Here is a 23,156-nt window from a genome sequence, read left to right on the forward strand (position 1 = left end):
GTTAGGCTATGTTTCCCAAATATGTAACAACACCAAGTCCCCTTTGGCTATAACCAATATATCTATTAAATGGGAACCTCCAGACCATACCCTCTATAAGCTTAATACTGATGGAGCCTGTCAAGGAAATCCAGGAATAGGAGGGGTAATTAGGGACAGGAATGGTAACTGGATTTTGGGTTACATGAAAGGCCTTCCACATACCACTAACAATCTTGTTGAACTAACAGCTACTATGCAGGGCCTCAAAATTGCAGTGGAACACAATCTTATGCCTCTAGAGATCAATACAGATTCAACTGAGGTAATAAAAATGATTAATGAGGGCCATTTACCTTACAACTCTATTATTTATGAATGCAGACGCTTGATGAAAAGGCTGGGCATCCGGTGCTAAAGCATAGCTACAGGGAGTAGAATGGAGTTGCGGATATGCTAGCTAAGGAAGGTGGGAAGCAAATGCTTTTTGATGGAGTCAAGACCCTAGCAGCTCCACCAGCTTTTGTTAGACCTATTTTTTGGGCATATTTCTTTTGAACGTACTGTTTTGGTTTGTAACACCCATGAGGGTGATATTTTGGGACAACATCATGGCTCTAATGCCATAAAATCTAGTTTTGATGTAGATATAACTTAATATATATCAGTAGCATCTATTTAACCAAAAAAAAAAAACACGTTTTTAATTCAATCCTTTACTCTCGTTAACTACTAATAAAAGGTCTGATTAATATCTGTCTCACCAATAAAAGCTTTGTGGACTAATATTCCAAGCAAAGAGTTGAAGATTAAAAAAAAAAAAAAAAAAGATCGAGCCTTAACGCGGTTATTAATGAGTCCATATTTCTCATTAGAATAGTCCTTCCGGTTCAAAATAACTGTCCACTTAGGTCTTCTGCACACCCCTTAAAAAATACTAACTCCTAAAATTAATAGGTACTTTGACTAAACTACCTTAATTAAGTATCATTTATAGTTTCTTGATTACATAAAAACTCATTTAGCTAAATATGGGTAAACTTAGAAGAAATTCCCCGGTTCAAAATAAGTGTTCACTTAGCCTTGTGCATATTCCTTAAGAAAATACTAACTCATAAAAAAAATAGGTATTTTAACTAAACTATCCTTAATTAAATACTATCTATAGTTTCTTGATGACATAAAAACTCACTTATCTAAATAGGGGTAAACTTGGAAGAAAGTAATTAATTCCTTTTTTATTATATAAAGGTCACTTATTTTGAGCCAAAATAAAAAAGCTATATTAAGAACCGGAGGGAATAATGATCACGATTTATTTTATGTTACATATTTTACTGAACATGAAATTTAAGATATTTATTAGACGTGTATATATTATGTTTATTAGAGATAATGGAAGACTATATAGAGTGGAGGCTCAAAGGTTAATTTGGGAGAAATTTATTACATCAAAGTTTAACTTGTGGTAAATAAAATTCGACTTCTTGAGTTCTTGAGTATTGTATGTGAAATCTCGTAGTATGACATAATATTTCTATATGAGATATGTAATTCAATCACTTTAGTATACATGGTGAGATAAAATAATCTTAAGACTAATTAATATTGATAATTAAACACAAACACGTCATAAAATAATTTCAATTTTATTCTGGAATTATTATTTTTTATTCCACCAACTAAATAACCCCTAAAGAATAGTAGGACACATAAATACTCGTTTATTAATTTTTTAAATGTACCCTTACTGTTCCAACTATTAGAGTGTTGATTAAGCCTTAATCCTTACGATTAAGACGATCATATATTGAGGGCAAGAGATCTCAATTCCTCTTGGATTTCCCTTTTGGTCCTTTTAATTTGTCACTTTAGTAAGAAGATTTACTCCAAAATATTTTTCATTTTAAAAAAAGTATTAATTGTCCCCCCCCCCCTCCCCCACCCCCTTATTTTTTTTTCTTTTATACTTTCACCGGATTAGTGTTCCATTTCTGGAAACTGAAATAGAGTCCACCTTCATAGATTAAGTATCTATGAAGTTGGAGTATTATAGTTTTCAAAACCATCCAAAAACAAAAGTGTACCTTCAAGATGAAGATGTGAAACTGAATTTTTTTTGTTGATACAATTGAACCCTACAACAAAACTACAACACTAATTATAGTTGGTGCCATCGTTGTTGGCACCATTGATGTGGTCCCTCATCTTGTAGTTTTGCTACTGGTAATTTTTTACCCTTGGTCCATCAGGACTTCGAGGCCTATTTCGCTACTCTGAACTGCTCCTATTGTGCTCACCGTTGCGAAATTCATGCGACAGAGACTTTGCCTCCCACCGCGGTCCGGAAAATTGAGTGAAATATATATATATATATATATATATATATATATATATATATATATGTCAGTTCTCTTGAACCTTATGTAGGATTCTCTCCCCTTTACAAAAATGAGAGATGGGTCTAGAATAAAAATTCAAAAAAAAGAAGACAAACATCAAAATATGATCAACTAAATCAAAATTCGAATATGTTTTGAAGAAAGAGGACTTTGCAGAACTCATTACATGAACTGCAGTTTGAGCAGAAATTACATTATGAAAATGCACAAGTTGACAGCAGTATTCATGCTACATTCGCAAAATTTTCTATTGAGATGCTTTATCGTAAACAAGAAAGAGGTTTGAATAAATGATAGACTAACAATAACCAACAACAATGTAAAACAAATATACCTCATAACTTTTGTTTTGAACATCGCGACTTTGAACTGCTCCAAACTGCTTGACAACGGCTTGGAGGTCATTCTTGTTGTGTTGGTTGGAAATCCTCTAGTATATATCAATTTTCCTGTAATCGAACAATTCAGAAAATGGTCAAACATGGTAAATTTTAAGCAACTGTTTGATTTAAGGCATTGCAAATTTACATCAGATTTTCTCATTGAAATTTCTTGTGCAACATTAGTTGAAGGAGCTGCAGCTTTCGACACACCACTCGAACTAGACGTCGGCGCCTTAACTGAGCCGTCATTGGCTTGAGGTATTTGAGGTGCTGATGAAAGACCATCATATGCAACAATTCTTACAATCTCATATGGGGCATTCGTAATCGGTGAAAACCTGCCCTACTTCACCTATGGGTAACATTTCGAATAAGGCAAAGCTTTAAATGTAAAGAAACTCTAAGAAAATCTTTATAATTTCCGTATAAGTAGCATGTGAACCAAACGACCCCCTAAAAGCATAACTAACCATTGAAGCGTACATAGCTTTAGGAGTCGCATTCTCCAACGACTAGGTCTGTCTCAGTAACTATTTTTCTTCTTTTTTTTTTTTTTGCTCGAAGTGATTGAAGGCTCTTCTTGCCAACTTGATCATCAGTTGTCACCTTAGTCGCTGATATATCATAAACTTCATTGACGTTAGCTTTGACATTATCTTCAGCTTTGCTTTCAGTAGCTGGTTCTGAATGCAATGGTAATTTCAAAAAGGAACAATATAGTATAGTTAAAATCGAGTTTAAGTTCAACAGACTGAAAGGTTAAATATTTACGCAATCAATTCATTCAAGAGGTGATTATAAGTACATCTCTATTATAAGCATTAACACCTCATAATAGGTTAAGCTACACTGATAGTATAACAAAATCTTAACAATATTGTTGTATATAACTTAAATCCTTAACAATAACAGACAATAAACATCAAGCTTGAGATAGTGTCATAGCAATCAAGTGACCTATTTATATAGTGTCAAAGCAAAATGGCATATCCAAAGAAGCAACTGAAGTATTTTCATCAACCTTCTCCTCAACAACTGTTGAAGATTCTTCGACACCAACAAATCGAAAAATGTCGTTCAAGACATAGTATCCTTTTCCTTGTGGAATAGGAAAAATAGTCTGACAGAAAAAGAAAAAAAAAGTTCTCAAGTTATCTTGTCCGATCAAGCTCCCTGTAACAACCACAAGAACACCTCCAACAACAGATAATTGGGAGTCAATAGTTGTGACTTTCACCTCGTTATACTTGAAGTGAGATGAAATGATAAATTCATTTATGCCCTGAAATTATATAAATATCAATAGCCTATTACATCCTTCTATAAAAAATAAAAAAACATTGAGCTAGAAACCACTTAGTAAATCTCAAACTTCAATGACAATGATAAAATAAAAATAAAAACATAATTTTATGAAAATTTAAAGATATAGAAACTTTAGATCCAACTAAATTAGAGAAAGAAATGGCAGACAATAAACCCCTTTTGTGAGAACTTACAAACACGTGAATTTACATTGTGGTGAATACACAGAGGCTATTAAATTCTCGATAAAAATCATAAGCTTGATTAATGTTCTACAACGTAAAATGTGAAAGCAGAAGTGTGAGCTTCTTTGAAGTAAAAAATACAATTTAAGAAAAACTAGATGCCAATCATATATGAATTTAGTACTACAATAATCAAAATGCATTTAAAACCACTAATTTCATCATCTAATATACAATAAGTCAATAAGGTCAATATTAATGTGACGTCTCAAAGTTGAGATTCAAAGAAAAGACATTTATGCAAGATCACTTTTCACATTATTGTTTGAAGCACACACTTCTCTAAAGCACATGGGTTCACTGATGAAGCAATATTTTTTGCTACATTGATTTAAGCAACAAATAACATTTAATGTCACAGATTAAGCAGATATACATTGATCATCTTGATTACAAATAGAAACATTATCAGATCCAAAAGGCTAACAGAGTGTTCATCATAAATCTTAAACAGGTAAATGTAAAATCTACGAAAAGCTCCACTAAATGATGAGAAACATTTAAATTACAATATCTTTTTGTCATAATAATTACTTTAGAAGTTGTCACAGATTTAATTTCACCATCAAATTGAGGCCAACTTAGGACACTGTAATCCTTGTAAAATCGATGGGACTGGTCGATAAGCTTATGTAAAATTTGATAATACTGATCCACAAAAGCAAGTGCAACAGTTTTAGCAGAGTGTTGATTTGTTTCAACAGTTTCAGCAATATTTCAACAAATCAGCACTCTACTGAAACTGTTGCACTTGCTTTTGTGGATCAATATTATCGCATTTTACATAAGCTTATTGACCAGTCCCATCGATTTTACAAGGATAATAGTGTCCTAAGTTGGCCTCAATCTGATGGTGAAATTAAATCTGTGACAACTTCTAAAGTAGTTATTATGACAAAAACATATTGTAATTTAAATATTTCTATCACTTCTGGCTCTTTTCACAGATTTTACATTTACATGTGTAAGCTTTATGATGAACACTCTGTTATCCTTTTGGATCTGATAGTGTTTCTATTTGTAATCAAGATGATCAATGTATATCTGTTTAATCTATGATGTTAAACGTTATTTGTTGCTTAAAGCAATGTAAGCGAAAAGTACTGCTTTATGAGTGAACCCATGTGCTCCACAGAAGTGTGTACTTCAAACAATAATGTGAAAAGTGATCTTCAAGAAATGTCTTTTCTTTGAATCTCAACTTTGAGGCATCAGATTAATATTGACCTTATTGGCCTATTGTATTTAGATGCTGAAATTAAATATTTTTAAATGCATTTTTCTCCATTTTGATTATTGTAGTACTAAATTTATAAATGATTGACATCTCTAGTTTTTCTTAAATTGTATGGTTTACTTCTAAGAAGCTCTCGCTTCTACTTTCACATTTTCTATTGTAGAACATTAATCAGGCTTATGATTTTTATAGAGAATTTAATAGCCTTTGTGTTCTTGCCACAATGTTAATTCATTTGTTTGTAATTTCTCACAAAAGGGGTTTGTTGTCTGCCATTTCTTTCTCTAATTTAGTTGGATCTAAAGTTTCAATACTTTAACTTTTCATAAAGCTATGTTTTATTTTTATTTTATTATTGTCATTGATGTTAGAGGTTTACCAAGTGGTTTTTGTCTCAACGTTTTCTTATTTTTGACAGAGTGTAATAGGCAACTGATCTTTATATAATTTCAGGGCATAAATGAATTTATCATTTCATCTAACTTCAAGGATAACAAGGTGGAGGTCACAAATATTGACTTCCAATTATCTATTGTTGTAGGTTTTCTTGTGGTTGGTACAGGGAGCTTGATCGGATAAGATAACTTAAGAACTTTTTTTCTCTCAGACTATTTTTCTTATTCCACAAGGAAAAGGATACTATGTCTTGAACGACATTTTTCGATTTGTTGGCGTCGAAGAATCTTCAGTAATTGTTGAGGAGAAGGTTGATGAAAATTCTTCAATTGCTTCTTTGGATATGTTCTTTTGTTTTAATACTATATAAATAGGTCACTTGATTGCTATAACACTATTTGAAGCTTGATTGTTGTTGTCCATTATTGTTAAGGATTTAAGTTATATACACTAATACCGTGAAGATTTTGTTATACTATCAGTGTAGTTTAACCTATTATGATGTGTTAATACTTATAATAGAGATGTACTTATAACCACCTCTTGAATGACTTGATTGTGTAAATATTTAACCTTTCAGTGCGTTGAACTTAAACTCGATTTGAACTATACTAAATTCTCCCCTTTTGGAATTACTCTTGCATTCAGAATCAGCTACTGAAAGCAAAGCTGAAGATAATGTCAAAGCTAATGTCAAGGAAGTTTCTGATAAATCAGAGACTAAGGTGACAACTGATGATCAAGTTTTTAAGAAAAGCCTTCAATCACTTTGAGCGAAAAAAGAAAAACTAGTTGCTGAGACAACCTCAGTCGTTGAGAATGAGGCTCCTAAAGCTAGCTACGCTTCGATGGCTAGTTATACTTTTAGGGGTCGTTTGGTTCACATGCTAGTTATACGGAGATTTTAAAAAATATATTAAAGTTTCTTAAATTTAAAGCTTTGACTAATTCAAAATGTTACCTATAGATGACGCAGACAGGTTCTCACCGATTATGAATGCCCCATACAAGATTGTAAGAATTGTTGTCGATGATGGTCGTCCATCAGCACCTAAAATACCTTAAGCCTCAGTGATGGCTTAGTTAAGGCGCCGACGTCTAGTTTGAGTGGTGTGTCGAAAGCTGCGATTCCTTCAACCAACACTGCACAAGACAATTCCAATGAGAAAAATCTAATGTAAATCTGTATTGCCTTAAATGAAATAGTTGATGAAAATTTTACCATATTTGATCATTTTCTGAAATTGTTTGTTTACACATTTAATGACAAATCAATATGTATTGAAGGATTTCCACCCAACACAACAAGCAATGACCTCCACCCCGTTGTCAAGCAGTTTGGAACAATTCACAATCGCGATATTCAGCTCAAAATTATGAGGTATATTTATTTTACATTGTTGTTGATTATTGTTTGTTTTTCATTTGCTCAATTTTTTTTCTTTTTTATGATTAAGTAATTTAAATAGAAAAAAATTGTGAATGTAGGATGGATATTGCAGTGGATTTGTGCATTTTCAGGATGCAATTTCTGCTCAAAATGTAGTTCATGTAATGTGTTCTACAAAGTCCTCTTTCTTCTAAATATTTTCGAGTTTTGAGTTATTTGATCATATTTTTATGCTTGTCTTTGTTTTTTTGATAAAAGAAATTTCATTCTAGACCCATCACATTATTGTGAAGGGGAGAGAAGCCTACATAAGGTTTGAAAGAATTAACAAAGGTAGGTACCTATATATGTATTTGCTTGTGTCACTTTATTTGGTCATAATCTCAAGGGGTAAAATGGAAGAGAACTTATGAATACCTCTGAAGAAAGAGTGTTTTGAAAAATCCAAGAAGGAACAAAGAAAAGTGAAGAATAGGTGATGAATTTATAGTGACGGAGAGAAAAATATTAAGGCGATAATTCTTGAGAAGATTCTCTCCAATCCCAACTAGGATTTTATATGTCAGAGTTGAAATTCTGACACTAGTAAATCATTAAATATATTCCTTATATGTATATTGCAATTTTATTTTATTTTTATTACTTTTTAGTGACATTAGTAAACCATGGAAAAGCTTATAGTGAGATTAAAATATGAAGTTGGAGCTAGGACAGGAATTAACTGATATTGGAAGGAAAAAAAAAAGTAGTATTTGAAGTTAACTTAAAAAAGGGTATTTGGAGGTCGAAGCTGTGTTTGGACATAAAAAATATAGATGAAGTTTTGTGAGAAAATTTGAAGAACTCTTAAAACATGCTTTTTTAGCTTCAATATACATATTTTCAGTTTGAAGTTAAAATAGTAAACATGTTTAATAAATAAACATTTATTTGGAATACTCCTATTGTCATTTTGATAAGATCAATGGACAAGCAACATAGAAGTTGTAACAAGGCGGAATACATCGACAACCCTTTAAACTAGATAGTAGATTTCATTTAGAAACTTGAACTATTACATGTTCCAATTAAGCACATGAACAATGATTAAGTGTTTCTATTAGGCACTTCTAACTCAAATTTTGGAAAAGTTTCTGCGCTTGTCCCCAAACGTCAATTGTATAGATAAGTTAACTACCTAAAATATGTCAGCTCCTTTAGTTATATACGCTAGCCTCAATAAGCCGTAAAACCTCACACATGTTCCTATTTTGGCTGATCTGTGACGTATTCTATGTGGTTAACTTATATATGTAATGGGCATTCGAGAACATGCACGTAAGCTTTTCTAAAATTTGAGTCAGAAGTGTTTAATATGAACACTTTATCATGTGTTAAGTGCTCAATTGGAACAGGTCATACTGACAAGTTAAGTGACTGTCGAGGTATTCCATCTTATAACAATTAGGCAGCAATCACGAGAGGATGGTCCGATGAATGTGAAGATTATATTTTGTATTTAAGTCGAATATTACTATTTTATTATTTAAATCTTTAATACCTTTATTGAAATTCCTAAGTTGCCACTGACGACAACTATGAAACTATATTATTATAAATAACTGTTTAAGGTTTTTATTAGTTAGTAATATACGAAAATAATTATGTTAAAAATATTGTTTTTTATGCATAGTTAGGGAATGATGTTTCTTTAAGATACAAAATGCTTTCATGGTATGATTTTCACATAGATCTTTACTACTTTTGAGAGTAAATGAAAAAACCAAGGGTTTTGATTTCTCCGGATTAATTATTTTTTAGTTTCTATTGCGAAATACTGTCATAGAGAACATATAATTTAAAGTAATATGAAAATCCGTTCCAAAAAAATACTTGGCTATTATAGAGATATGGTGTAATAGAGAATGATTATTATAAAAAGGACCGATTGTATCTCATAAATTAAATGCTTAAGATTACCCAATTTGTTGAAACCCTAATCATCATTAGGCACGATTTTGGATACTCTTACCCCTTCTACCTGTCTCATTTTTTTCTATTTGATTGATATTCAATATCTTTTTAAATTTTATCAATTACAAATTTAATATTAAATTTTTATTATTATTTTCAAATGTCGAATTTCTTCATATATGCTTTAATTTCAAGGATCGACAATAATGAGTCTTCAACGAGTTTAGACGAATTAAGTAATTCCAAAATTCATGAAAAAAATCAAGCTAAAATTACATAAACATGTAACTTACCTTTTCTAAGAATTTCGTGTGATCCGCTTATACTTAAATTGATGGTCATTTCTGTGTTTGGAAATACTTAAACCAGTCATAGAAAAGGCGAGCTTCTTCAATTGAATCTACAAAAATCAAATAAGATAAATCATCCAATCAATTTTCTCGCTACATCCGTGAAATGAAATGTAAGGAGATCACATCTGAATCTTTGCTTTGTCGGCAGTGTTCATCAAGCAGTCAGAGCAGATAAGGAAATAACACACACACACACACACCCCAGATTTTCACCGAAGCAAGCATCACAAATGACGAAAAAACACGGGAACAATGAGGGCTTTGCAAGATACACGCCTCTTTCGATAGATGATGCTGAAGACAAACAACAGTTGACACAATCAGAGATTAAAGGCAGCGATAGCAGCAACAAGGATTCACCTGAGAAATATACGAGTCAAGAAACAACTCAAGGAGAAGATAATAGACACAACTTACCAGCGCAGCCATCGTCGTTCATCATCATCAAAGATCCATGATGAAATCGCCTGAGTTGCTTTTGTACCTTTTACTTTTTGCTTTGGAGCCCCTTTACTTTCAGAATTAATAAAATAACCCTTAGGGTTTTTATTTTTATTTTTTTAAGGTTCATATATCAAGATGTCAGACTTAGAAAGATGGCTTCAACAAAGTAATATAGATCATTCAATCAATCTCTATTATCGGAGAATCAACTCTCGGTGTATAAGAGGAATGAAAATATATTATGAGAGAATATCTAAGTCTTCTCCTAGTCGTGAGCTCTCATTGGTGGGACTTAGTTGGCAAAAAAATATGAATAAGCAAAAAGTTAAAAGAAAAGTGCGCTTTATATATATTCTAGAAAAAAAAAAAGTAAGAAATAATATATTTTCACAAAGGTCCCACCTAAGGTTTTTCTATTCTTAAGAAGAGTATACTGCTGTACAGTTTGAATCAACTTGGTATTTTACGTTTGATGAAGATATGGTGACTTTAGAGTTTTTTTTTCCCGGAAATAATTACTTTTACGTACACCACTTCATATTAATTTATTATAGTTAAACACTTAGTTAATATTTTTTATATTTGTCGTTCACATTTTGACACACACATTAAAAAAAATAGTAATTAACAAATATACTTAGTTAAATTATTATTCATTGTTCTTAAATGACTAATTAATTATTATTTGGCTCATGAAGTGGAACAATAATTTGGTGAAATTGAAAATAAGGGAGATAACTGATATCTTTTTTTTTTTTTTTTTGAGACAAAAAAAATATTTTGGATTAAATCTTCTGACCAAGTTGACAAATTAAAAGGACCAAACGGGAGATCTAAGGTAAATACATACCTCAATCCATATTATTTGTGTTTAAAAGTTACACTTCTAAACAAATATTTAATCGTCTTAATTGTTGGGATTGAGACTTAATGAACACTCTATTAGTAGGAACAATAGTGTACATTTTAAAAATAAATTATTTCATATTTTTTAATGCGTCAAATATTCCGAAACAAAAACTTTAAAAAAAAGACTGATTATGATCGATGAACATATTACTCGTCGGTTTTAATTTATGTGTCCTACAATTCTTTAGGGGTCGTTTGGTTGGCAGGATAAAAATAATAATTTCGGAATAAAGTTTGGAATTATTTTATGATGCTTTTGATTATGAGTATTAATTAGTCTCAAAGTTATTTTATCTCATCATTTATACTAAAATGATAGGATTAGCTATCTCATATAGAAGGTGGGATAGCTAATCCCATGAGATATCCCAATCCATTGGATATCATTGTCTATCCCATCCCACTAACCAAAAGATCCCTTATAGTCGGTTTAGCAAATAATGTTATCTTTAACATTTAGAATTTTTTTTAATTCCAACATCCTACATAAAGACAGTAAGACCATAAGATTCAAGAACATTTTTGTTACATTAATATATTTTTAGTTTTAGGTCATAAGATTTAGGAATCTCTTTTACTTATTTAAATTCGTGTCGGTCAAATTAAAACGTCAAAGTAATTACAATCAAGTTGTATAAATAACCGATGTTACACAGAACATAAATATAAGTAATTCATGTTAATTTACCAATAACAAACGTTGTATGCTTATTAACTCAAAAGTGAACAATGATGTGCTGGCATTGTATAGGAGCAATCGAAATAATAAATGCTATTTGTTTTGATCACAAGCTTATTAATAAAACCAATTAGATCTGTTGACTTTTAAAAAAAATCAAATCTGTTAATTTACGAGTTAAGATTATGCCTTGTTAGATATAAGTTCGATTGCTAAGGAAAAAATTTAAGCCCACGCCATTTGAAGAAAAAAACCGTGCAAATTCATCCTCAGAACCACCACAACTTGCCCTTCTCTTAATATTTAATCATTATTTTGGGCTCGATTAAATCAACATGTGTCTTTTATCTATTTGGTCCATAAAGTGTTACCTACTTTAGCATGACAACAAGAAAATGAACTATGACGACGACAACAACAACACACCCAATTAATCCCACAAGGAAAAAGAACTATGCACAAATATGTTGAGATAGATGGAATCCCTCTATTCTCAAAGACGTATATGGTACTGCGGTACCAAATTTATTTGTATCTTGTACTTTTGATGCAGAATATAAATTTGTGTAAAAATCATCAAAATTGCAAAAAGAAAATAATAAAATTGAACTATATACAATGAGTTCAGTACTAAAACCTTAGAGGTTAAACCCATAGTGGTCATTTGGTACGTAGACAGAATTATCCTAGGATTATAATCCTGGAATTAATTTATCCCATCTCTTGGGACTAATTTATCCCATCTAGGAGATGGGATAAAATAATCCCAGGATTAATGGGATAAGATGGGATATCCCATCTTTTAAGTTTGGGATGTACTTTATACTTTGTTTGGTGCAAGGTATAAATTTATCCTGGGATAAATTTATACCTTCTACCAAACATGGTACAAAATTAATCCCACAGATAGTGCTGAGATATTCCAGCTAATACCATGTAGTTTAAATCCTGAATCCGCCTGTGTTCATCCATAATCAAATATTTAGGATTCGAGTTTTTGGGAATGAAGAAATCTTGATAAGAAATACTTCTTCCTTAAATGAGCCCTACTCGGTGAAAATTTATATGAATCGGGTCAAGAATTCCGATATCATATAGTCATAAGAAAAAAGTGAAAAACATATTAATGAAAAAGGATAGCTGGTAGAATTACATTTTTAAAAGGCATAATACATAAACTGGCCCTCAAACTTGGCCTCAGATGTCAAGTATGTCCTTCAACTTTGAGAGTGCACAAGCAGGCACCTCAAACTTGTATAAAGTTGAACACGTAAACACAAATGTTGATATGGTGGCACATAAATTTGGAGGTGTCTAGATGATCATTTTGTAAGTTGGAGTGTTCAACTGACAAAGTGGGGACAAGTTGAGGTGTCTACTTGTGCACACCCAATTTTGGAGGGCATACTTGCTAGCTGAGACCAAATTTAAGTGCTTGTTTATGTATTATGCACTTTTTAAAAAGAGATGACCCTACACCATGTGCTAACATATCATGGGATAATTTATTCGCAAAGCCCTTTCCTAGAGAACGATCATTTAGCCAGGGCTTGAGCAAAACTGGGCAATTAAATAGCATGTTTCTCAAGAATCATAACAAATGTATATAAATTTGATTAATTGTTTCTCCATTTTTGGCACGTTAAAAAGGAGAGATAAAAATTTGAACTCTCGATAATTTTTAATTCGAAACTTTATTAATTTTTAAGATCAGAGTTATCATCTCTCTAAAAGATTATTTTTATTTGTTTCCGCATTTTTCTTGTCATGAGGCTCAACATTCTACTATATTAGAAGCACCGGTTGGTGCTTCTTTCGTCGTCCGTCTGTGGACCCCCCCCCCCCCAACACCAACATAAAAAAAAAAAAAAAAAAAAAAATTTGGCCCCCATTATTAAACAGGCCCTAAAAAAAAATTGAAAAAAAAAATTATGGGCCCCATATTCAACAACATTCAGTATTAAAAAAAATTATGGGCCCCATATTAAACAACATCCAGTATTAAAAAAAAAAAGTGGAACCCACCACATTCAAACTCACTGGAAAAAAAAATGGACCCCATATTAACAAAATCAAGCAATATTTAAAAAACAAACAATGTTAAAAAAATGTGGGCCCCATATTAAACACGATGCGTATTCATAACAAACACTAATATAATAAAGTTTTAAATACGAACTGAGACAAACTACAATGTTATATTAATCGTGTTTTGAACATAGTATCCCATATTGACAAAATCAAAACGATAAGACCTTTGGTGCTTCTTTCGTCGTCCGTCTGTGGACCCCCCCCCCAACACCAACATAAAAAAAAAAAAAAAAAAATTTGGCCCCCATATTAAACAGGCCCTAAAAAAAAAATTATGGGCCCCATATTCAACAACATTCAGTATTAAAAAAAATGTGGGCCCCATATTAAACAACATCCGCATTTAAAAAAAAAAGGAACCCACCACATCCAAACTCACGGAAAAAAAAAGTGAACCCATATTAACAAAATCAAGCAATATTTAAAAAACAAACAATGTTAAAAAAATGCGGGCCCCATATTAAACACGATGCGTATTCATAACAAACACTAATATAATAAAGTTTTAAATACGGAGCACAAACTACAATGTTATATTAATCATGTTTTGAACATAGTATCCCATATTGACAAAATCAAGCAATATATAAAGAAAAATGAATCCCATATTAAAAAAATAAACAATGTCAAAAAAAAAGTGCAAACTTTGTATTCTTAGCAAACACTAATATAATAAAATTTTATATACGGAAAGACAAATTACAATGTTATATCAATCATGTTTTGAACATAGTAAAAATTGTAAAAAAAAAAAAAAAATTGTGGGCCCCATATTCAACAACATCCAGTATTAAAAGAAATTATGGGCCCCATATTAAACAACATCCAAAGATTAAAAAAAAAGTGGAACCCACCACATTCAAACTCAAAAAAAAAAAGTGGACCCCATATTAACAAAAATCTAAATAATGAAAAAAAAAAAAAGTGAATCCCATATTTAAAAAACAAACAATGTTAAAAAAATATGGGCCCCATATTAAACACGATGCGTATTCATAGCAAACACTAATATAATAAAGTTTTAAATACGGAGCACAAACTACAATGTTATATTAATCGTGTTTTAAACATAGTATCCCATATTGACAAAATCAAGCAATATATAAAAAAAATGAATCCCATATTAAAAAAATAAATAATGTCAAAAAAAAATAGTGCAGACTTTGTATTCTTAACAAACACTAATATAATAAAGTTTTAGATACGGAAAGACAAATTACAATGTTATATCAATCATGTTTTGAACAGAGTATATATAAAAAAATAAAAAAATATTGGGCCTCATATTAAATAGGCCCATAAAAAAAAATTGTAAAAAAAAAAAATTGTGGGCCTCATATATATTAACCTCATACTAAACAGCATCAAGCAATATATAAAAAAAAAAAGTGGAAACCACCATCTCCAAACTCACGGTAAAAAGACAAGTGAGGGATGGCTCGACAGGTAAGCACCTCCACCCACGGCCAAGGTCCCGGGTTCGAGTCACACAAACACTATAAATCCTCCTAAATGGGTGGGGGGGGGGGGGAAAAAAAAAACGGTAAAAAAAAAAAAAAAAGTAGACCCCATATTAACAAAATCAAGCATTATCAAAAAAAAAAAAAATTGAACCCCATATTCAAAAAAAATAATGTCAAAAAAAGACTTTGTATTCATAGTAAACACTAATATAATAAAGTTTTAGATACGGAGTACAAACTACAATGTTATATTAATCGTGTTTTGAACATAGTATATATATATATATATATATATATATATATTAAAAATAATGCAAATTAATAATGTCCAAAAAAAAATGCACCCCATATTAAAAAATCAAACAATATTCATGTAATTTCCAAAGTATCTCATTAAGTCAATAATAATGGACTCATTACCGCGTGCGTATCAATCCATTAGTGGGAGCAAATGAAATTATTGTACGGAACATACTTAAAATACTTATATATTAAAATAAGATAGAATTTAATTACTTTTTCATTTTTTCCTTACTCTAATAAATGTGAAAATAATTGTGGGCCCCATATTAAACACCATGCGTATTTGTAGCAAACACTAATATAATAAAGTTTTAAATACGGAGCACAAACTACAATGTTATATTAATCGTGTTTTGAACATAGTATCCCATATTGACAAAATCAAGCAATATATATAATAAAAAAAAAGTGAATCCCATATTAAAAAAATAAACAATGTCAAAAAAAAAGTGCGACTTTTTTATTCTTAGTAAACACTAATATAATAAAGTTTTAGATACGGAGACAAATTACAATGTTATATCAATCGTGTTTTGAACATATGTGTGTGTGTGTATATATATATATATATATATATATATATATATATATATACATAAATATAATACAAACTAATAATGTCCAAAAGGGTGGGCCCCATACTAAACGACACCAAGCAATATAAAAGATAAAAATAAAAAAAGAAGAAACTATATAAAGCATGGGTTTAGACCCATGTTTCATCGTCCGTTGTCCCTTTAAAAAAAAAGGAAGAAAAAAAAGTGGAACTGACCACATCCAAACTCACGGGAAAGAAAAAAAGTGGACCCCATATTAACAGAATCAAGCAATATTAAAAAAAAAAAATGTGAATCCCATATTAATAAAACAAACAATGTTAAAAAACAAATGCTTAGAAAATCAAACAATTAAATCAATAATAATGGACTCTTTAGAATAAGGAAAAAATTAATTTCTACTTTGTTTCATTTTAAACATGTAAAATTAATTTAATAATTTGAATTAGAATTATCTAAATCAAAATTTGATAAAAAATAATAAGTATTTTACACCGTTAAATTAATCAAATTAAAATTGAAAGTATCAACTGATATTCAAAATATTGCTATTGTTTTATCCGAAAGAGAGGAAAATAGTTTTTTTTTTTTTTTTTAAACAAGTCTTCTCTTTTAAAAGGTATTAATAAATTTTCGTAGCAAACACGAATAAAATAAAGTTTTAGATACAGAGCACAAACTACAATGTTAAATTAATCGTATTTTGAACATATATATATATATATTATCATTATCTAAACACAACTACATATACATAGATACACTATAATCCGAAGTGTTGGGCCCGTGCGCAGCACGGGCATAGGCCATCTAGTATTAACATAATATAAGGTGATAGAGGCATATGCAACCTCTTACAATGAATTAACTAAATTTAGTATTTTTGTAATGACCCGTTTGATCGTTATGATGCTTTTGATCCCTTTACTCCTGTTGACCCTTTCCCGAGGCCATCGGGTGGGTTTGATGTGACTCTTGGTATTTTGCGCCTTTAAGTAAGATAGGTTTGACCCATAATTGACTTTTGAGTAAACGAACTTTTTCCGAAATTCCGTCGATTCCAACAGGTCCGGATGACCGTTTGTGACCTGTAGTATGTTTGGTTCGGTTCCCAATGCACTTGGGAATGTTTTGGGACTTGGGTTGGAAACTTGGCTTTAGGCCATTGGGGGTTGACTTGGTCAAATAGACCTCCGTTGGAAATTTCGAGGTCGCGAATGAATTCGTAGCGCGTTTTTATGTATGTATGCATGTTTGTTTTGTATCTGTGGGGCCTCGGGTGATAATCGGGTTTCGGGTTGAGGATTGTCAAAAACCAAAAAAAATATGGTGTCTGCTACAGCGGCACCAGACTCGCCGCAGTGGTCTCGCTATAGGGAGGGAGAGATCGCTGTAGCGGGCGAGGAGACTTCGTGGTGAGTCGCCCCAGCCTTAATGGACAGTGTTTCTATATTTTTCTTAAGTTAAAACCCTTAAACCCTTCCATTTCTCCTTATCACTTTCTAAGCACTATTTGGCCGAATTAATCAACTTGAAGGCTGAAACTCCTTGGAGGTAAGATCTATGACCCTAGAATCCATCGTTCACCTTCCTGGTTCATTAATTTATGCTTAGAATCATTAGAATCAAAGTATAGAAGTCTAATTTTATGATTATTTCTTAAGTTGGGTTTTAGACTTCCTAAATAGAAATTGATGTTGAAATTGACTAGAATAAACATAGAAATTGATGAATTCATTGTTGCTAAGCTTAGTTCTTCCATTATTAGTGATTAATTTGAGGATTAAAGAGTTAGAGTTTATATCCAAATTTGGGGATTTCAGGCTTATTCTTGAGTTGATTTGGCAATTGATTAGTGGGTTTGATCACCTAGAGCTTGAATTGCATGTTACATCCTTCAATTTCCCGTTTTACCCTTGTTGGCCTGTTTCCCCAATTCCTTGGGTTAGAATTTAACCTAACTAGAAGTATAGCAATATGGGTGTTGTTATTCATGGTTTTTAATATAGAACTCGATTATGAATAGACTTTGAGTACTTGGAGACGCAACGAAAAGGCAAGGCCAAGGTTTGATTGTTCGTGGCTCCTATTCGGCATTCCAGGTAGGTTAACGGCTTACCCTTTGGTTAGACTTCGATTAGCGAATCATATGTAGAGTTAGGGATTGTTAGAGAAAGCATGTAAATCTTCGGGTATGGAGTTTGGGATGGATTACTTAGGTTGGCATTGTTGTTGACTATGGCTTGTCGCCTTATTTTGTGCTATTGAGATTGTTGTCTTCTTCTGATTTATGGCTTGTCGCCACATGATTACTTCTAAATTGATAGTTAGTGATTACTTATAGTTGGGAGAGTGTATTCATCCATGTTGAGGTTGTTGGGAAGGAAAGGAAAGACATGTTTTTGATATTGTGATGCTTGTATGTGTCATGTGTGACCCGATGATTCTTATATTCTTGATTAGCATTGTTATCATGCATTCACTCATTCTTACAATTATATTAGGATCGGGTTGCGTGCCGCAACACTTATTTGGATCGGGTTGCACGTACAGCAACATTGACTGAGATCGGGTTGCATGTTCCGCAACATTGACTATTGGATAGGGCTACGTGCCACAATCGGTACATTGGACTTAGCAGTCCCCCATGGGTCATGACTGTAGAGGCGACGAGATATTCTACTCGAAGCGTGTGTGTATCACTGCATATGCATTGCATTCATCTCATACTTACATATGCTATTGTTCTTGGACTTGTTTATTGATATTGGGATCCTACAGTGATTCTTGAGATTGTATATCAGATTTGTAGTGGATTGTAGTGATATGCTAGGCTTGGCAACGGCTACCAGATATTATATGCTTGGATTGTTTTGAGTTGTATTCGTTTGTGAGCATGCCTATCTTTCGGTCTCTTTATTTTGCATATGTTATCTAACTGTTGTCGGCCTATGATGCCTACTCAGTATGTGTTGTCGTACTGATTCTACCTTACTGCATTCTTTTATGAGTGCAGAGTACGTGATTGGGTCGGCTTCCTCCCCTTGAGACTGATCCCGAGGCAAACTTGCGAGCATTCTAGGGTGAGCATCTGATGGCCGCTACCCGGAGACTCTTCTATTTTATTGTCTTTATTTCCTATTAAGAGACATTTTGTTATATTGAGACTTGCATTTTTGAGACATATCATTTAGTGCTCTTGTATTATTCAAATCAGATCTGGGGGACGTATTTATGGTTTCCGCACTTTATTTATATTAATATGATTTAGACTTATGATTCCGCTTTGCTATATTCTTATTGTATGGAATAACGATTGGTTAAGGATTCGCCTACCGAGGTGGGAAATGTTAGGTGCCCGCGCGACTTAGTAAATTGGATCCTGACAATTTTTGTGAAACACTGATATCAAAATGAAAAATCACTAGAATTTCAACTTCCAAACTTATAAATTCATAAGCACCATAAGTTCAATATTAAAAACCTTAAAAATCAAAGTCACTAAGTCTGAATCCGCCTCTATTAGATGAGAGATTTTTTATCACAATAATTTAATAATCACTACTGATTAATTTGGTCTTCTGTACTTATGTACTTGTGCGTGATTAATAAATATATTTAGCTAGATTATTATTCACTTATCCTTAAATGACTATTTACCAGTTAGCCAATGCCTACCTGCAAACCAAATTACCAAACGTATATTATTATTCACTTGTCCATAAATGACTAATTAATCATTATATTCACTTGTCCATAAATGACTATTTAATCATTATTCAGTTCCTTGAAGTGGAACAGTAGTTCCGTGAAATTGAAAAAAAAAAAAAAAAAAAAAAAAAAAAGGGGGTGGGGTGCAGAGAGAGAATATTATGGCCTAAATCTTCGGACTAATGTGACAAACTAAAAGGATTAAGAGAGATCTAAGGTAAAATACATACCCTGATCCATATTATTTGTGTTTTAAATTTACACTTTCTAAAAAAAATATTTAATCGTCTCAACTATAAGGATTAATACTTATCAACACTCTATTAGGAGGAACGGCAAGGATAAATTTTGAAAAAATAATAAATGATTTCGTGCTTTTAATGGGTCAAATATTTCAAAACAAAAACTTTAACGAAAAGACTAATTAGGATCGATTACTCATCAATTTTTATTTGTGTGTCCTACTATATTCTTCCGAGGTCGTTTGTTGGTGGTATAAAATAATAGTTTTGGAAAAAATGTGGAATTATTTTATGATCCGTTTGATTATGAGTATTAATTAGTCTCAAGATTATTTTATCCCACCATTTGTATTAAAATATTGGGATTGGTTATAGAACGTGGGATAGAAGCCCATGTGATATCCCAACTCATGGGATATCATTGTCTATCTCATCCCACCAACCAAACGACTCCTTATACTTTAGTCTTCTTCTTTAATTATTATTGATGGGCATATAACTTCGTTATTTTATATTGACTAAATATAGTTAGGTACTCCCTAAGCAACCTATTCTTCTTCATTATGGCATTTCTTGAAACACTTTAAAGTACAAAATGATATTCATGGGTATGAAATTCATCATTTCCTATTAACGTTTAATTAGTGTTATAATTCATTTAACAGGTTTCTTGGTTACTTCACCATAATTTACATAGGCACATGTTAAAAAACTAGTGGTGGCAATATACCTAATGGAGCTTTCGAGCAAATATTAATCTGTAACTATAATTTCAAAAGTACAATGAATTTAGTTTTAAGAACATTATAGGTCAAACTCGTCAAGTTTAAATGCAAGGTCATCAGTGATTAGGAGTGAATTGTTAGATTCACCTTGAAACACATTAATACTTCAAAAAATGGCGAAAGTCATAAGCGGCCCCCTAAACTTGTCCACATATTCCTCAAAGTCACCTCAACTGACGATTGTTCTAATTTGATACCTAAACCAGTACACATTTGAACCGATTAAACACCTTTTGCTGATATGACAAAGTGTGTGTAATACACACAAAATAGGCGCGTGGAAGGCATTATTTTGCCTATTTTTCCATTTTTTTTATTTCTTCTTCTTTTCGTTCCAATTTAATTTTTTCTGTGTTTCTTCTCTCTCTAAAAACGCTCTCCCTTCTCTCTAAGTGGCTACAGTTCCCCCCCCCCCCCACAAAAACGGCGATATGGCCACAGTGCCACCGTCCGGTGGAATTGAACCACCGGACCAGTCCCATATGAAGCGCCCTTTAATTGCGCACAAAACCCAACAAGAATCATCCCAAAATTCATTCCACAACACGGGGAATTTGCCTGGAGAAATCACGACTCCTCACGCGATTTCTGATGAACAGTGGCGTTGGGCTCATGAAATTATTTCCCAATCCAAGGCTGATTTGATTCGAGTAATTCCAAGTGTTGGAGAAGATTCCCCATATCCTAATCCACCTGCTCACAAAGTTTCACACAATTCCACCTTTCAATTTGCGAGATCTGCTTAGGCGAATATTGGGAGAATCGCAGGTGGGTCGCCTCAGTTTAATCCTCAATTTCGACCTATAAGCGGTCAAATTCGTCCAAGTTTGAGTGTTGGGGATTACTCCCCACATCATGGCACACCTCCCTGCAAATTCCCAGGTCGATCAAACACCGGAATCGTCACCGGTGAACTCTCAGGCGGCGGCGACGGCGAGGTAGCCAGAATTTGGGGTCAAAGGCAATGCCATTCTGAAGAGAATGACATTGCACATCTACAACAACGTTTTTAGTTTTTTTTTTTTTTTTTTGTTATATTTGTTATTTTTAATAATTATTTTGGATCCTAATGCCACATGTCACTTTTTAATTAGTTTTTTTGCCACGTCATCGCGAGTGTATCACACACACCTTATATTTTTTGCTGGTTGTCAAAAAAGTATCTAAATGGTTCAAATTCATACTGGTTTAGGGGGCCAATTGGAACAACAGAAAGTTTAAGTGGCTATGAAGAATCTCAGGACAAGTTTAGGGGGCCGCTTATGACTTTCGCCTAAAAAAATTGAAGGGACTGAAGGAGTTTTATCAATGAAACTTCACTTAAAACTTTGGTGTATATATCCACACAAGATTCCACTCCATTCTCTAGTTAATGTAGGTTTTCAGCCTTCCAAGCACGTGCATACTGGAGATCACAGCAAGGGAGAAAAATCAAACAATAACATGGAACTCATTGATAAAAGAGTTCAGCACATCAAATGTGACAACACTTGCTAACCATGCCATAATCAATACAAACTTTATCATTCTCAAGCTTACTACTAGAAACAGACGTTTTTTCATCGACATTCAATGAGAAATTTGTGTTATAAAACATGATTTTCCCACTTCATTCCACCGAACCAACTCACTTGGAAAACGCATCGTGGGAAACAGGCTCCCACTGAAAATCCTGAAAATTTACTAATTTTCTGCGTAAAAACGCTACTACCACTGAACATTCAGTGGGAAAATAGTGATATTTTACTAGTGAATTCTTTCAGCTTCAACATTGGTGAATTCCACAGAGCAGCACGAACTTGGGGAAATTTTCACCTCCACACACCGGAACCAATTTGCACGTTGAAATAAAAGGTAATCGTTGCATGCATCCAGAGATAGGAACTCAATGACAGTCACTTAAAAGGTAATCGTTGCGTTCATCAAGAGATAGGAACTGAACAACAGTCACGTATTCTCATGCCCCCAAATCACTAAAGACTGACTTCTCAAATGGATTTGATCATGAAACTTCTCCAGACGATGCCAAAGCATTCAAAACAGCAAGTAAGATTTAGAAAAAAAAAAAGACATAAATTGCTAAATGATATTGTTGCTGAAAGTGGAAGCATTCTCTGTCTAGTGGTTGAGATTTCTTATCAGATGTCATCAGGAAGGTTGAAGGTGAAAATGAAAAAGAACGGGATTGAAGTTTTTAAGATGGAAACCAAAACTTATAGACGTGAAATGTCAAATGGCATGACATTTTGATTATTACAGGTGAAGAGGGATATTAACAAAGCACATAAGCAGCTTCAGCAAATGAATTTTAGATGTTAGTCAAATAATC

At 32.5% G+C, this 23,156-nt stretch overlaps 1 long non-coding RNA gene across 2 annotated transcripts; it reads right to left on the reverse strand.

The window, feature by feature from the left end:
- Nucleotides 1-2,483: 2,483 nt before the first annotated feature.
- Nucleotides 2,484-10,120, reverse strand: LOC132036517 (uncharacterized). Of its 2 annotated transcripts, XR_009409599.1 has the most exons (5): nt 10,061-10,120; nt 9,844-10,003; nt 9,584-9,690; nt 6,909-7,090; nt 2,484-3,884 (listed from the first exon to the last, which is right to left on the reverse strand). It is a non-coding gene; the product is annotated as an uncharacterized LOC132036517 (long non-coding RNA). The 2 variants fall into 2 exon arrangements; XR_009409598.1 differs by lacking the exons at nt 9,584-9,690; nt 9,844-10,003.
- Nucleotides 10,121-23,156: the final 13,036 nt, after the last annotated feature.

Source organism: Lycium ferocissimum, chromosome 11 (assembly GCF_029784015.1).
Source record: "Lycium ferocissimum isolate CSIRO_LF1 chromosome 11, AGI_CSIRO_Lferr_CH_V1, whole genome shotgun sequence".
Lineage (NCBI taxonomy): Eukaryota > Viridiplantae > Streptophyta > Magnoliopsida > Solanales > Solanaceae > Lycium > Lycium ferocissimum.